This window comes from Symphalangus syndactylus, chromosome 17 (assembly GCF_028878055.3).
Source record: "Symphalangus syndactylus isolate Jambi chromosome 17, NHGRI_mSymSyn1-v2.1_pri, whole genome shotgun sequence".
Classification (NCBI taxonomy): Eukaryota; Metazoa; Chordata; class Mammalia; order Primates; family Hylobatidae; genus Symphalangus; species Symphalangus syndactylus.
In genome coordinates, this window is record NC_072439.2 from 52,333,034 (window position 1) to 52,347,344 (window position 14,311).

Genomic DNA, 14,311 nt, shown 5'->3' on the forward strand with positions numbered 1-14,311 from the left:
CATGGTATTGCCTGGGTTTTCCTCTCATTATTCAGTAACCACACCCTTTTTATAACATTACCTGCACATATATTCACTGGGAAACAATGTGAGGTTAAGCCTAGATCTGTGACACCATAAAAGCAAAACAAACACTCTACCTCATGGGAGTGCTGCTAAAAAGACCCAAAGACATATTTTAAAATATTTACATCAAGAGCAATACCATAACCAGATAACATAGATGAAAACTTTATAAACTGAAAGAGGTCACACAAATGACCAAGACATAGTTTTAATTATATCATGGAAATCTCCAAAAATTATGGTCATCTATAAAGTAAGTGAAAGCATTGGAACACCTTCCTCCAAATGAGCCTTGTAAATGGATCTATTAATAACATACTCCAAACGTTCCACTCTTAAATCTGAAAATAAACCAAGCCAATATTAAGTGAAAAGTAACCTCTGGTAAAACTGATACACCATTTTAGGTAGCTGCAGCCATGCAAACGTTTGATATCAAAGTATCTGAAAAGCATAGCATTCACCAGTTGTCGAAGCACCGTCCCGGGACTTGCAGCATCAGCTTCACTTGAGAACCTGTTAGAGATGCCATTCTCAGGCCCCAACCCAGGCCCACTGAATCAGAAACTCTGGGAATGTGGTCCCCAGCACTCCAGGTGTTTTTGTTGTTGTTGTTTTTGGTTTTTTTTTGATACAGAGTCTCACTCTGTCGCCCAGGCTGGAGTGCAGCGGCGCAATCTCGGCTCACTGCAAGCTCCGCCTCCCGGGTTCCCGCCATTCTCCTACCTCAGCCTCCGGAGTAGCTGGGACTACAGGCGCCCGCCACCATGCCCGGCCAATTTTTTATATTTTTAGTAGAGACAGGGTTTCACCGTGTTAGCCAGGATGGTCTCGATATACTGACCTCTTGATCCGCCCGCCTCGGCCTCCCAAAGTGCACTCCAGGTTTTAATTACCCCTCGGGTGATTGTGGTGCACGCTCAAGTTTGAGAACCTCAGCTGTACCCAATTGCCTTAGGTGGGCAAGGGCTTTCTAGAAGATCAAACACTTCAAACACCTGGCTTCAGCTCACAAGCACGGGACAAAAGCTCTCGGTCCTCCTCCTTGTTCTCCGCGGGATTTATTAGTATGAATCTCAGGTCACAAACTCGTACTTACTATCACCTTAATTCAGGCCCTCCCTCCCGGAGTGATCTAGGTCGTGTGTCGTCTCTCCTCCTCCGCTGTTGCAGCACAGATGGAAATGGAATGGGTCTCGCTTGCAGTCTGTCACGACCTCCACTGACTTCTTCAGGGTGGTCGCTCGCGGTGGTCCTAAGGCGCTCTCATCCTCCACACCCCGCTGGGGGACCGGCGATCTCCTCCAAAGGGTCGCCCCAAAAACCCCGCCCGCGCCACCCCCAGCCCCAGGGGACCAGCAGCTCGCAGCTCCGTTCTCCCACCCTCAATGATGCCCGGTTTCCTCGCTTCTCCGGCTTTTACAAGACGTTGGGAGAACGTTTGAATTGTGGTTGCTTCTTCTTTTAATCTTGCAACATTTCTGAAAGCCCTACGGAACCGAAATTTGGAGAGAACACAAATTAAGAAGTCCAAAAATTATCTTGCCATAGGATAGTAGGTGCTTCCTACCATTACCTAAGTAATCTGACATCATATATTATTTAATACACTTCAGGGTTATACATTAGGGTAAAATGTGAAAGCTTGCAACTAATAATTACAGCAATAAGCAAACACATGTTTTTCCTCTTTAGTTTTGCTTTTTAAAATTATCAAATTATTATGGACACAGTAATCAAAATATAAACAATTTAGCCTTCGAAATTTAGCAAGACTCCATCTCTACAAAAAGTAAAACAATTACCTGGGTGTGGTGGCTGGTACCTGTAGTCCCAGCTACTCCAAAGGCTGAGGTGGGAAAATTGCTCGAGCCGGGGTGGTAGAGGCTACAGTGAGCTGATCACACCACTGCATTACAGCCTGGGCAACAGAGACCTTGTCTCAAAACAAGCAAGCAAACAAATATATTATACATTTTTAAAAAACACCCACATAACCCTATCACAAAAAAATCCACCAAGCTAATATTTTCATATTCCTTTCCCATTTTAGCATGTATATATCAGTACACGTATTTTATGTCCTGCCCTTCTCACTTGTTATTGATTTCCATGTTACCAAGTCACCTTGCTTCCATATAAGCTTTATGAAATTAATTTACAGGAACTACATGACACTGATTATAATATGCACATATCCTTCAACCTATTAATTCCACTCCTCAAATTCTACTTAAGTATTCAGAGCAAAATTATCAGTCTTTTCTCCCCCATAAGTTTTTCATTTCTTCCCACATTTAGAGGAAACAGAATGCTTTCCACATTTTGCTGCACCCCTGGCTCTCTTCAGTAACAGCAACTGTCTCAGTCAAGCGCCTCTCTGTGGAACACTGTTGTTGCTTCACAGACAAAGCCATAAAATCAGTGAAAAGCAGAGCCAGCTGCTTGCCCACTGCTAGAGGAAGAGGTCATCTCTCTTGCCTTTTATCCCACCTCAAAACATATTATCCCTCTAACGCCTTTAGAGTTCCCTGGGCTGGGCAGACGGAGGTGTCCCCAAAGTGCTTTCAGAACTCTGATAATATAGGAGCAAAATCTGCTGAATCTTCTTTCCTAGAAACAAAAGTGCTAAGGCCCAACCTTGAAATCTAGATGAAAATCCTAAATGTAACTTCATCTTTCAAACTTCTGCAGTGGTTTCCAAAATGCATTTCACAGGGAGCTGTTTGGCATAGGTCAATGGAGAATGGATTTTCTGTTCCCAGAACCTTAACATATTTATACTCTGTGCATATTCCACAAATAAACAATAGCCCCCTACTGCCCGTCACCAATTCTTCCATAAATAGATAAAGCACCTGACAGGTAACTCGCCAAGAGTGACTAGAATCAAGTATTCCTTTAATGGCCCCTTAGAGTTTCTCAGAAGTTTCTGGAGAAAATGGGAAGAATGATGTTCAAGTGCAGTCAGGTGTCACTTAACAACAGGAACATCTGAGAAATACATCACAATTTCACCATTATGTGAATATCTTACACTGTACTAAACCTAGATAACATAGCCTACTCCACACTTAGGCTACATGGTATAGCCTATTGCTTCTAGGCTATAAATCCATACAGCATGTTGCTGTACTGAATGTGGTAGGCAATTGTAACGCAATGGTAACTATTTGTGTATCTAAATACATATAAACATAGAAAAGTTAATGCATTGCATTATGACATTATGATGGCTTATGACAGCTATGATGTCACTAGGAAATAGGAATTTTTCAATTTCATTATAATTTTATAGGGCTACTGTCATATGTGTGGTCAAATGTTGACCAAAACATTACTATACAGTACCGGACTATAGTTCCTTTGCTTTCTTTATCCCCTACTCCTACTCCAAAGTTTGGCTCTATCAACTGAGCAAAAGATAGACGAAAAAATACTGTTTTCTTTCACTGTGAAGGTAAAAAATATAACAAAGTCTTCTCTGAAAAATTCCTATAAAATCCAAGGTTAGAACATTTGGAAATAGCAAAAAAGATTATTGGGTATCTCAAATGGAAAACTAAGCACTATTTAGAACCCACCTTTCAGGTTATCTGATTGTACCTTTCCATTGCTTTTGAACTATTTTACAACTCTGTAAATTGTCCATAAGTGATAACAATGCAAAGTTAGTGTTGTTTACAAAGACATTTTGTTAGAGATCCAATTTTCTGCCCCCTGTTGAAAAAGTCAGTTTCTCCATCCATTTGTAAATTCATTTCAGGATTGCTTTGCTCCACATAAATTTGTGCTTCTTTGACTTCTCCTTTGAACTCGTTGTTTAACATCTTACTATTTCTTCATTTATAATGACTTCAATAAAATCTTTAACACATGTTCATTTTAGATCTGTGTAGAGTCATAATTTTACCCCTTTGTGAAAATCATCCTTGGCCAGGCACAGTGACTCATGCCTATAATTCCAGCACTTTGGGAGGCCAAGGCGGGAGGATCACTTGAGCCCAGGAGTTTGAGACCAGCCTGGACAACATAGTGAAACCTCATCTCTACAAAAAATAAAAATAGAAATAAAAATAAAAAATTAGCCAGATGTGATGGCACATGCCTGTAGTCCCAGCTACTCAAGAGGCTGAAGGGGGAGAATTGCTTGGAGGTCAGGGCTGCAGTGAGCCGTGATTGTGCCACTGCATTCCTGCCTGAGTGACAGAGCACTGCCACTGTGACAGAGTGTGCCACTGCATTCCTGCCTGTCTCAAAAAAAAAAAAAAGTGAAAATTATCCTTTAACAAGGTCAAGCCTTCCAATTTCAATAAGAGGACTAGGGAAATCTACCCTTACGTTCAAAGAATTGCTAAATAAAATACAACAATAATCTTCTTGAGTAGCTAAACTTGCAAGTTATAAAGGAGAATCTCCAAGTGCCAGGGTGAAGAAGGAATGGAAAACTGAGCACAGCAGATAATCCTGTGGCTGTCCTAGAAGCTACAAAGAACTAGAGATAAACTCTTGAATCCACAAAGGTTAGGGAGGTGAAGGTGAATAAATTGAGATCTTTGAGTTAAAAAGTGGACCAGCATGAAATGTATCTACCAAGTCAGAAAGATGCTTAGGAAGCTTATCTTACTCTTTTCTGGACTTTGGAGTCTAGAAAATAAAATGTATTTATTTATTTGAATTTTAAAACCTTGGGTCTAATTACCTCACCTCAGATCTGGTGTAAAATTATTGTTATTATTATTATTATATGAGACAGAGTCTTGCTCTGTTGCCCAGGCTGGAGTGCCATGGCACAATCTCAGCTCACTGCAACCTCTGCCTCTTGGGTTCAAGTGATCTTCCTGCTTCAGCCCCCCGAGTAGCTGGGATTACAGGTGTCTGCCACCACACTCGGCTAATTTTTTATTTTTAGTAGAGACGGGGTTTCTCCATTTTGGCCAGGCTGGTCTCAAACTCCTGACCTCAGGTGATCCACCCACCTAAGCCTTCCAAAGTCCTGGGATTACAGGCGTGAGCCACTGCACCCAGTCTGGTGTAAAAATTCTAGAATCCAAGAACTTTAACCCCCAAACCTCAGCTGAAAAATTAACATAAAATAATGTGAGATTAGCAATATCCTTGGGTCCCATGGCTCTTTGCAAAGCCAATGCCCGTTTATGAAAGAATATTTCTACAACTCAAGCCACTGACAATTTTCAAGGAAAACATAGCCCCCGCTAAAGATGGCCTACTGTAAAAAATTGTTAAAGCACAATGAGTTATTCCACCATAAGTGAGAGTCAGTAAACACAAGTACCAAAACTTGAGACAATAAAAAAAAAAAACTGGAAGAAAATAAAATAATTATGTTTAAAATTATTAAAAACGAGTTTTTTAAAAAATCACAACCTTTGGTCTGAAGAAAGCCAAATTAAAAAAATAATAATAATAAAAAGAAAAAGAAAAACCAAAGAAAATAAGACCTTATTTAAAAAACAAGCAAGATGGCAGAAAAAATCTTAAAAGGAATCAAGTAGAAATTTTAGAAGTTGGCCGGGCATGATGGTTCACACCTGTAATACCAGCACTTTGGGAGGCCAAGGTGGGTGGATCACTTGAGGTAAGGAGTTTGAGACCAGCCTGGCCAACATGGAAAAACTCCGTCTCTACTAAAAATACAAAAATTAGCCAGGCGTGGTGGCGGGTGCCTGTAATCCCAGCTTCTCGGGAGGCCGAGGCAGGAGAATTGCTTGAACCTGAGAGGAGGAGGTTGCAGTGAGCCGAGACTGTGCCACTGCACTCCAGCCTGGGCCACAAAACAAGATCCTGTCTCAAAAAAAAAAAAAAAAATTTTAGAAGTGAAAAGGAATTATTGGAACTTCAAAGCCACAAAAGATGAGCAAAACAACGCATTAGACCAAACTAAAGAGATCATTATCAAGCTAGGAGGCAGATGAGAAAATGACCCAAAATATTGCTGAGAGATAAAAAGAAGGGATTGTAACGAAGAGATTAGGAAACATAAAGACAACATGAGAAGGTTAAACATATTTTAATAGGAATTCTGGAGGGAAAGAAGAAAGAGAATTCTGGAGGGAAAGAGAGAGAAATTTGAAGAGATGAGCTAGGCACACAGTGGCTTGCATCTGTGGATCACTTGAGGCCAGGACTTCAAGACCAGCCTGGGCAACATAATGAGACTCCCAACTCGACAAAAAAAAAAATTAAAAATTAACCGGGAGTGGTGGCACAAGCCTGTAGTCCTAGCTATTTGAGATGCTAAGGTGGGAGGATGGCCTGAGCCTGGGAGGTCAAGGCTACAGTAAGCCCTGATGGTGCCAATACACTCCAGCCAGAGCAACAGAGAGAGACTTTGTCTCTGAAAAATAAAATAAAACAAAGAAATAAAAACAAAGAAATTTGAAGAGATAAAGGGCAGAAAACTTTCTAGCCTTGGTGAAAGACATAAACCCCAGATTCAAAGATCACTATGTTCACAAAGTCAGAAAAGTAAAAAATAGACCTACTGTTCCACGCACCTTAGTGAAACTTCAAAACACCAAAATCAAAGATAAAGTACTTTTAATACTTAAAGACCCTGAGAAAAAATAAATATTACAAAGAAGGACAATAAACTGGCTAGGCACAGTGGCTCACACCTGTAATCCCAGCACTTTGGGAGGCCGAGATGGGCAGATCACTTGAGGTCACGAGTTTGAGACCAGCCTGGCCAACATGGTGAAACCCCATCTCTTCTAAAAACACAAAAATGAGCAGGGTGTGGTGGCACACACCTGTAGTCCCAGCAACTCAGGGGGCTAAGGTGGGAGGATCACTAAGTCCAGGGGGGTTGAGGCTGCAGTGAGCCGTGACTGTGCCACTGCACTCCAGCCTTGGCGACAGAGCAAGACTCTGTCTCAAAAAAAGAAAAAAAAAAAAAGGACAATAAAACTGATAACTGACTTTGTAACAGTAATAATAGAGATGCCAGGAGATAATCTGATCGGCGACCATGGTGACTTGAGACCAGCCTGGGCAACATGATGAAATCTCATCTCTACAAAAAATACAAAAATTAGCTGAATGTGGTGGCATGCACCTGTAGTCCCAGCTATTAGGAAGGCTGAGGTGGGAAGATCACTGAGTCCAGGCAGGTTGAGGCTGCAGTGAGCCACAATCACGCCACTGCATTCCAGCTTGGGCGGCAGAGTGAGATCTTGTCTATAGATAAATAAATAGAATAACATCTCATGGCTGAGGGAAAATTATTGTCAACCTAGAAGTGAATACCCAACTCATTCAAGAGAGAAGGCAAATTAAAACATTTTCATACAAAGAGTTGAAAGAACTTGTCATTGATAGTTGCTGAAAGAACACTAAGGAATGTACTTCAGGAAAAAGAAAATGGAACCCAGAAAGAATAAGATGCAAGAAGGAATGATAAGCAATGTAAAAACAAAAAAAGCACATGCTTATAAAAAACAATAATAATAGCTAATTTGGGCAAAAATACTAGATGACATTAATGTAAAATATGGAAGACATAATTGAAATCAAAGTATTTTACAGTCTTTGTTCAAGAAGAAAGTAGAAATAAAGATTCATTTTAGACTTCAAATATACCTGATTATGTTTAAAAGGTGTTTTTGAGAGAATAGAGATAGAGCGTGTAACTATGAAAAACACAGAGGGGAGAATATCATAAGGAAATCTCAAATGGATGCTGTCCCAAATGCACTAGCATTCTCTCATACGCAGTAACAGGCCTCCCGTAACTGCTGTGCCCCACACACCACAGAGGGAGATAGAGACCCAGCCCTCCACCCAGCTCTGCCCAAGAACAAAGGTAAAAATAGGTATGGTGGTAAGAACGAGAATGAATCTGAGAAGGAGAATGGACCAGTAAGCTCAGATAATCTACATGTTGGTAAATGGACAGTTAGGAACAACATTGTTTTGTTTGTTTGTTTGTTTGTTTGAGATGGAGTTTCACTCTTGTCACCCAGGCTGGAGTGCAATGGCACAATCTCAGCTCACTGCAACCTCCACCTCCCGGATTCAAGCGAGTCTCCTGTCTCGGCCAGGCTGGTCTCGAACTCCTGACCTCAGGTGGTCTGCCTGCCTCAGCCTCCCAAAGTGCTGGGATTACAGGTGTGAGCCACCGCACCTGACCGAAACAACATGTTTTGTTGGTCAAAAGAAATTGAAAGAAAAAGTTTGGATAAAGACTTCGGACATTATATGGCTGGGCTTGCAAGACTACTAGACAACAAAGTTACATAATTTTACATTACATTACTAATAAAGCTGGACATCTAAAGGTCCCAGTTGAGCTTCCAGAACAAACCACTGTCAAAAGCAGGTTACGTCTGTTCCAGGAGATGATGCCTAAAGCCAGTCAATGACACTGGAAATGATGAAGACACCGGGGATATTTAAATTGAACGCAACATTTTACATTCCAGTTTTTCAGAGAATTGCTGCACAATTTGGATGATAGCCACAATCCAGGAAGAAGACTTAAAAGATCATCAGAATGAGTGAAGTTTGTTAAAGCAGACTGAGTTTGATGTTTGTTTTAAAATAGTATGTTTCTTTCACAACTTATGATACTGATTTACCTTAAGACAAATGTTAAACCTACTTGCTCTTTTGTCGTAAGGAATTTATTTGGATGAAAGACAATAACATCTGCTGTTTAGAGAAAAAAGGAGAAAATGTGTTGCTAGTTTTCCTGCTGTGACCACTTCATCTCCAGTAAATGGATGTTTTGAATAATTCTATGCCCTATAATTATCATGGACTATGTATAAACCCCCTGTTTTAACTAGTTTGTGTACTGATTAAGGTCCTAGGGGAGGCAGAAATCTGCATTTGATATCATAATGCACGGGTCTGGTTTCATATTTTAGTAGCTTGTGGCTATTTTTCTTTTTTACAAATGTTGATATTATACACATTCTTCTCATAATCTTATGTTACAGAGCAAGACTGTGTCTCAAGAAAAAACAACAATCTTATGCTGTCACCACAAAAAAAATAAACAAAAAGGCATTTCTAAATACAGCTGTAGGAAGTTGGGTTTGAATTTGTAAGATTAGTAGTTGTGGAAACTGAACACTAGGGGGCACCCAATCATTATAAAAAATACTAACATTTATTCACTTTTTAAAATATAATGTGAATGAAAAATTTCACAGAGATTTTTGTAATCCTTTGCTAAATATGGATTTTAAAACTTTTTATTTAGAAATAATTTCAAAGTTATAAAATGTTTCAAAAAATTTTTTTAAAGTACCAAAAACAGCCATATACCCTTTACCCAGATTTACCTATTCAACATTTTATACCATTCACTTCATTATTTTCTCTCTTTCTCTCTGGATATAATTATTTTCCTGAACTATTTGCAGGTTAGTTATATATGTCATGGGTCTTTACCCCTAAATATTTTGGCGTGTATTTCCCAATAATGGGGTTATTCAAAAGAGTCTATCTTTTGATAGTAAGGATTACATATATTATTTTTACAGTACAAAAGATTATGATAAAAATGTCATTTTCCCCCCAAAAGCTACATGGTAAGCTACAGTTTTCTGTACTTTATGTACACGTAAATTATGATTTCTAAATGAAAAAACAATTTCATATTAATTTCTACAAATTAAGCCTTTCTCAAATTATCCCTAAAGTGGGAGAGAGGAAAGAAATACAACTTAATCGCCATCAGTTTCTGAAATAGAAGAGCCACAGGTAAACAATACAGTAAAGAAAATGTTGCTGGGCATGGTGGCTCACACCTGTAATCCCAGCACTTTAGGAGGCTGAGGTGGGTGGATCACTTGAGGTCAGGAGTTCGAGACCAGCCTGGCCAACATGGTGAAACCCTGTCTCTACAAAAATACAAAAATTAGCCTGGCATGTTGGCTTATGCCTGTAATCCCTGCTACTTGGGAGGCTGAGGCACAAGAATCGCTTGAACCCAGGAGGCAGAGGTTTCTGTGAGCCGAGACTGTGCCACTGCACACCAGCCTGGGCAACAGAGCAAGACTGTCTCAAAAGAAAAAAAAAAAAAAGAAAGAAAGAAAGAAAAAAGAATATGCCATGTTGGAAATCCCAAATCCCAATCAATCCAACAAAAGGAAGTTAAAAGTAAGCAAAATAATAAAAACTAAAACATACAGTAAGCAGGAAGGCAATAAATATGATAGTAAAAATAAATCCAAAACATTACTAATTTTAATATATGCAGATGAATTAAACAGTGTTTTTAAACCACATAAAAACATAATTATAATCCACATGTTTATACTAGACATTTAAAACACAAGGACATAGAGAGACTGGACATAAACGAGTGGAAAAAAATACTGTGCAAACTGCATCCAAAAGAAAGGTGAATACATACATTTATTACACATATTATTTGAATATATAAACACATATTTGAATATGTATTGTTCAGTATATTTGAATGTATACAGTTGCCCTAGGTATCCATAGATTTGTTCCAGGACCCTGGCTAATACAAAAATCTGTGGATGCTCAAGTCCCTTATATAAAATGGCACAATATTTGAATATAACCTACTCGCATTCTCCCATATACTTTAAATCATCATTAGATAACTTACAACATCTAACACAATGCCTACATATCATTTCATTCATGTAAATTCAACACAGTACTAGGCATGGCAAGTTCAAGTTTTGCCTTTTGAAACTTTATGGAATTTTGTTCTGAATATTTTCAATCTTTGGAGGGTTGAATTCACAGATGCACACAGATATGGAGGGCCGACTACGTATTTGAGTATATATGTGTGTGTGTGTGTGTGTGTGTGTGTGTGTGTATATACATATACTAAAGATTATATGTAACTGTAATATAAAATATAATACACTGTAAGTGAAAAAGCACTATTAGAGATTCGGATGGCTGTTACATAATGAAAAAGAAGTAATCTATCAGACAGATATCTCTAAATTTGAATATACCTAACAGAGCCTCAAAATATTTAAAGAAAAATATACAGAAATATTGGAAGAAATTTACAAGTCCATAAACCTCTATCAAAAAGTAAAAAACTGATAAGAATCTAGACGTAAACAACATAATTAACAACTTGAACAAAGAAACAAACACAGAACTGGCACCAAAAACTAGAGAATACACTTTTTAAATAATAATAATAATGATTATTATTATTATTATTTTGAGATGGAGTCTTGCTCTGTCACCAGGCTGGAGTGCAGTGGTGCGATCTCAGCTCACTGCAACCTCTGCCTCCAGGATTCAAACGATTCTCCTGCCTCAGCCTCCCGAGTAGTTGGGATTACAGGCACGCACCACCACGCCCAGCTAATTTTTGTATTTTTAGTAGAGACGGGGTTTCACCATGTTGGCCAGGATGGTCTCGATCTCCTGACCTCGTGATCTACCCGTCTCGGCCTCCCAAAGTGCTGGGATGACAGTCATGAGCCACCACGCCGGCCTATTATTTTTAATCATATATAGTACATTATAAAAAGTAACCACATAGGGATACCGTCACTCTGATACATTGCTGATGGGAATATAGAACAGAATAACCTCAATGGAAGGGAATTTGATAACACTGAACTGCATTTATCCTTTGGCTCAGAAATCTTACTTCCAAGAATTTATCCTAAAAACACACTTGCACAAATATGAAAAGATACAATACATAAGGTAATTTATTTCAGTTCTATTTGTAATGGCAAGAGACTGTAAAACTAATGTCTATGAATAGTGACTGGTTGAATAAATCATGGCACATCCTGATCATGGAGCTATAAAAAGAAGTGAGGAATATCTCTATACACTTACATGGATGGGCTGATGCCCAGGATATGTATTTTTTGCTTTTGGTTTCCAGGATATATTTTAAGTGGAAAAAGCAAGATAAAGAAAAGGGTATCTGTGCAATCCTACCATTTATCTAAGAAAGTGAATATTTATATATCCATATCTCTATTATCTATCTCTTAATAAAAGCATAAAAGAAAGCCTTTTTTAAAAAGGTTATCTAAAACCCAAGAATTATTCCCCTAGGTATATACCCAAGAGAAAAAAGAAATCACATATGTCCAACACAAAAACTTGTACATGAGGCCGGGTGCGGTGGCTCACGCTTGTAATCCCAGCACTTTGGGAGGCCGAGGCGGGCGGATCACGAGGTCAGGAGATCGAGACCACGGTGAAACCCCGTCTCTACTAAAAATACAAAAAAATTAGCCAGGCGTGGTGGCGGGCGCCTGTAGTCCCAGCTACTCGGAGAGGCTGAGGCAGGAGAATGGCGTGAACCCGAGAGGCGGAGCTTGCAGTGAGCCGAGATCGCGCCACTGCACTCCAGCCTGGGCGACAGAGCGAGACTCCGTCTCAAAAAAAAAAAAAAAAAAAAAAAACTTGTACATGAATGTTCATGGCAACATTATTCATAATAGCCCCCAAATGGAAACAATCCACATGTCCATCAACCGATGGAGAAACAAAAAGAATGAAGTACTGATTCATGCTCTAAAATGAATGAGCCTTGAAAACATTATGTTAAGTAAAAGAAGTCAATCACAAAAGGTCACATAGTGTATTATTCCGTTTATATGAAAAGTCCAGAGTAGGCAAATCTAGAGAGAAAGTAGATTCTGTGGTTGCTAGAGGTTAGGGAAAGGGGGAGGGGCAATGAACATCAATAGGTATGGGGAAAGGAGTGACAGATACAAAGTTTATTTCTGGGGAAATGAAGTATTCTGAAATTTGGTAGTAACGATGGTTGCATAGCTTTGTAAAATATACTAAAAATCACTGAAATGTACACTTTAAAAGGGTGAATGTTATGCTATATTAATCTCACAAAATATTGTAACCTTATCAACAGGAAGAGACAAGAAAGTAGAAAGAACAAGAATAGGAACTGAAGGCAGGCACGGTGGTTCACACCTGTAATCCCAGCCATTTGGGAGGCTGAGGTGGACAGTTCGCTTGAGCCCAGGAGTTGGAGACCAACCTGGCAACATGGTGAAGCCATCTCAACACACACAAAAAAAGTACAAAAAATTAGCCGGGCATGGTGGCACACATCTACAACCCCAGCTACCCAAGAGGCTGAGGTGGGAGGATCACCTGAGCCCAAGAGGTAGAAGCTGCCTGTAGTGAGCTGTGATCATGCCACTGCACTCCACCCAGGGCAACAGAGTAAGAACCTGTCTCAAAGAAAGAAAACAAGAAATAAGAACTAGACTTCTCTGAATATACCTGGTTTAATGGATTTGATATTAAAACCAAGAAAATATAATATATAGTTATTAAACTGAATTAAAAATATAAAAGCAACCACTGAGATTCTCTTTCTGGCATGGCAACCTGAGGACCTCCATGGACCCACTCCACAATGAAACTGGTGAAAACCATTAAAAAATAAAATTTAAATTCTCTAGAAATGGTCTTAAGGCCACACAGCAAATGAAGAGACATTTATTCGAGAAAACCTACTAAAACTGGCCAGGCGTGGTGGCTCATGCCTGTAACCCCAGCACTTTCGGAGGCCAAGGTGGGCAGATCACCTGAGAGGTCAGGAGTTCAAGACCAGCCTGGCCAACATGGGGGAACCCCGGTCTCTACTAAAATATACAAAAATTAGCTGGGCGTGGTGGTGCATTCCTGTAGTTCCAGCTACTTGGGAGGCTGAGGCAGGAGAATCGCTTGAACCCAGCAGGAGGAGGTTGCAGTGAACCAAGATGATGCCAGTCGCACTCCAGCCTGGGTGACTGAGTGAGACTCCATCTCAAAAAGAAAAGAAAAGAAAACCTACTAAAACTAGTTAGGAATGGTAAGAGTCTTCGGCATTTGAGTCATGACCAATTTCCTTCCCCTTCCATATTCAGAGTGATGGGAACCCTACTCCAGGTAGACACAGCCAAGAACACAGGGCTCCCTCTGCCCTCCCCTCCCAACTAGAGGGCTGCAGTATCTTCCCATCAGGGCAGCATGTCTCCATTTCTCCTCCTTTCCCAGCTACCTGTTGCAAAGGCTAAGTTCTGGGTGGTGTAGCTGAAAGGTGGGAGCCCCCTTCCTCTACCCAGCCCCCACTCGTGGGATACAGAATCTATTGAGGATACTGGGTCCAATCTCCATCACTCCAGCCCATTCATATAGCAAAGGTTCCATGCCAGCACAGGCAAGCCAAGAATACCAAGGGCTATAGAGCAGAAATTAAAGAAATTGAGTGCAGAAAAACAATAGAGAG

At 39.9% G+C, this 14,311-nt stretch overlaps 1 long non-coding RNA gene across 1 annotated transcript; it reads right to left on the reverse strand.

The window, feature by feature from the left end:
• Positions 1–258: 258 nt before the first annotated feature.
• LOC134732883 (uncharacterized) lies at positions 259–5,442 on the reverse strand. Its single transcript, XR_010116444.1, has 2 exons — positions 1,872–5,442; positions 259–1,556 (listed from the first exon to the last, which is right to left on the reverse strand). It is a non-coding gene; the product is annotated as an uncharacterized lncRNA (long non-coding RNA).
• Positions 5,443–14,311: the final 8,869 nt, after the last annotated feature.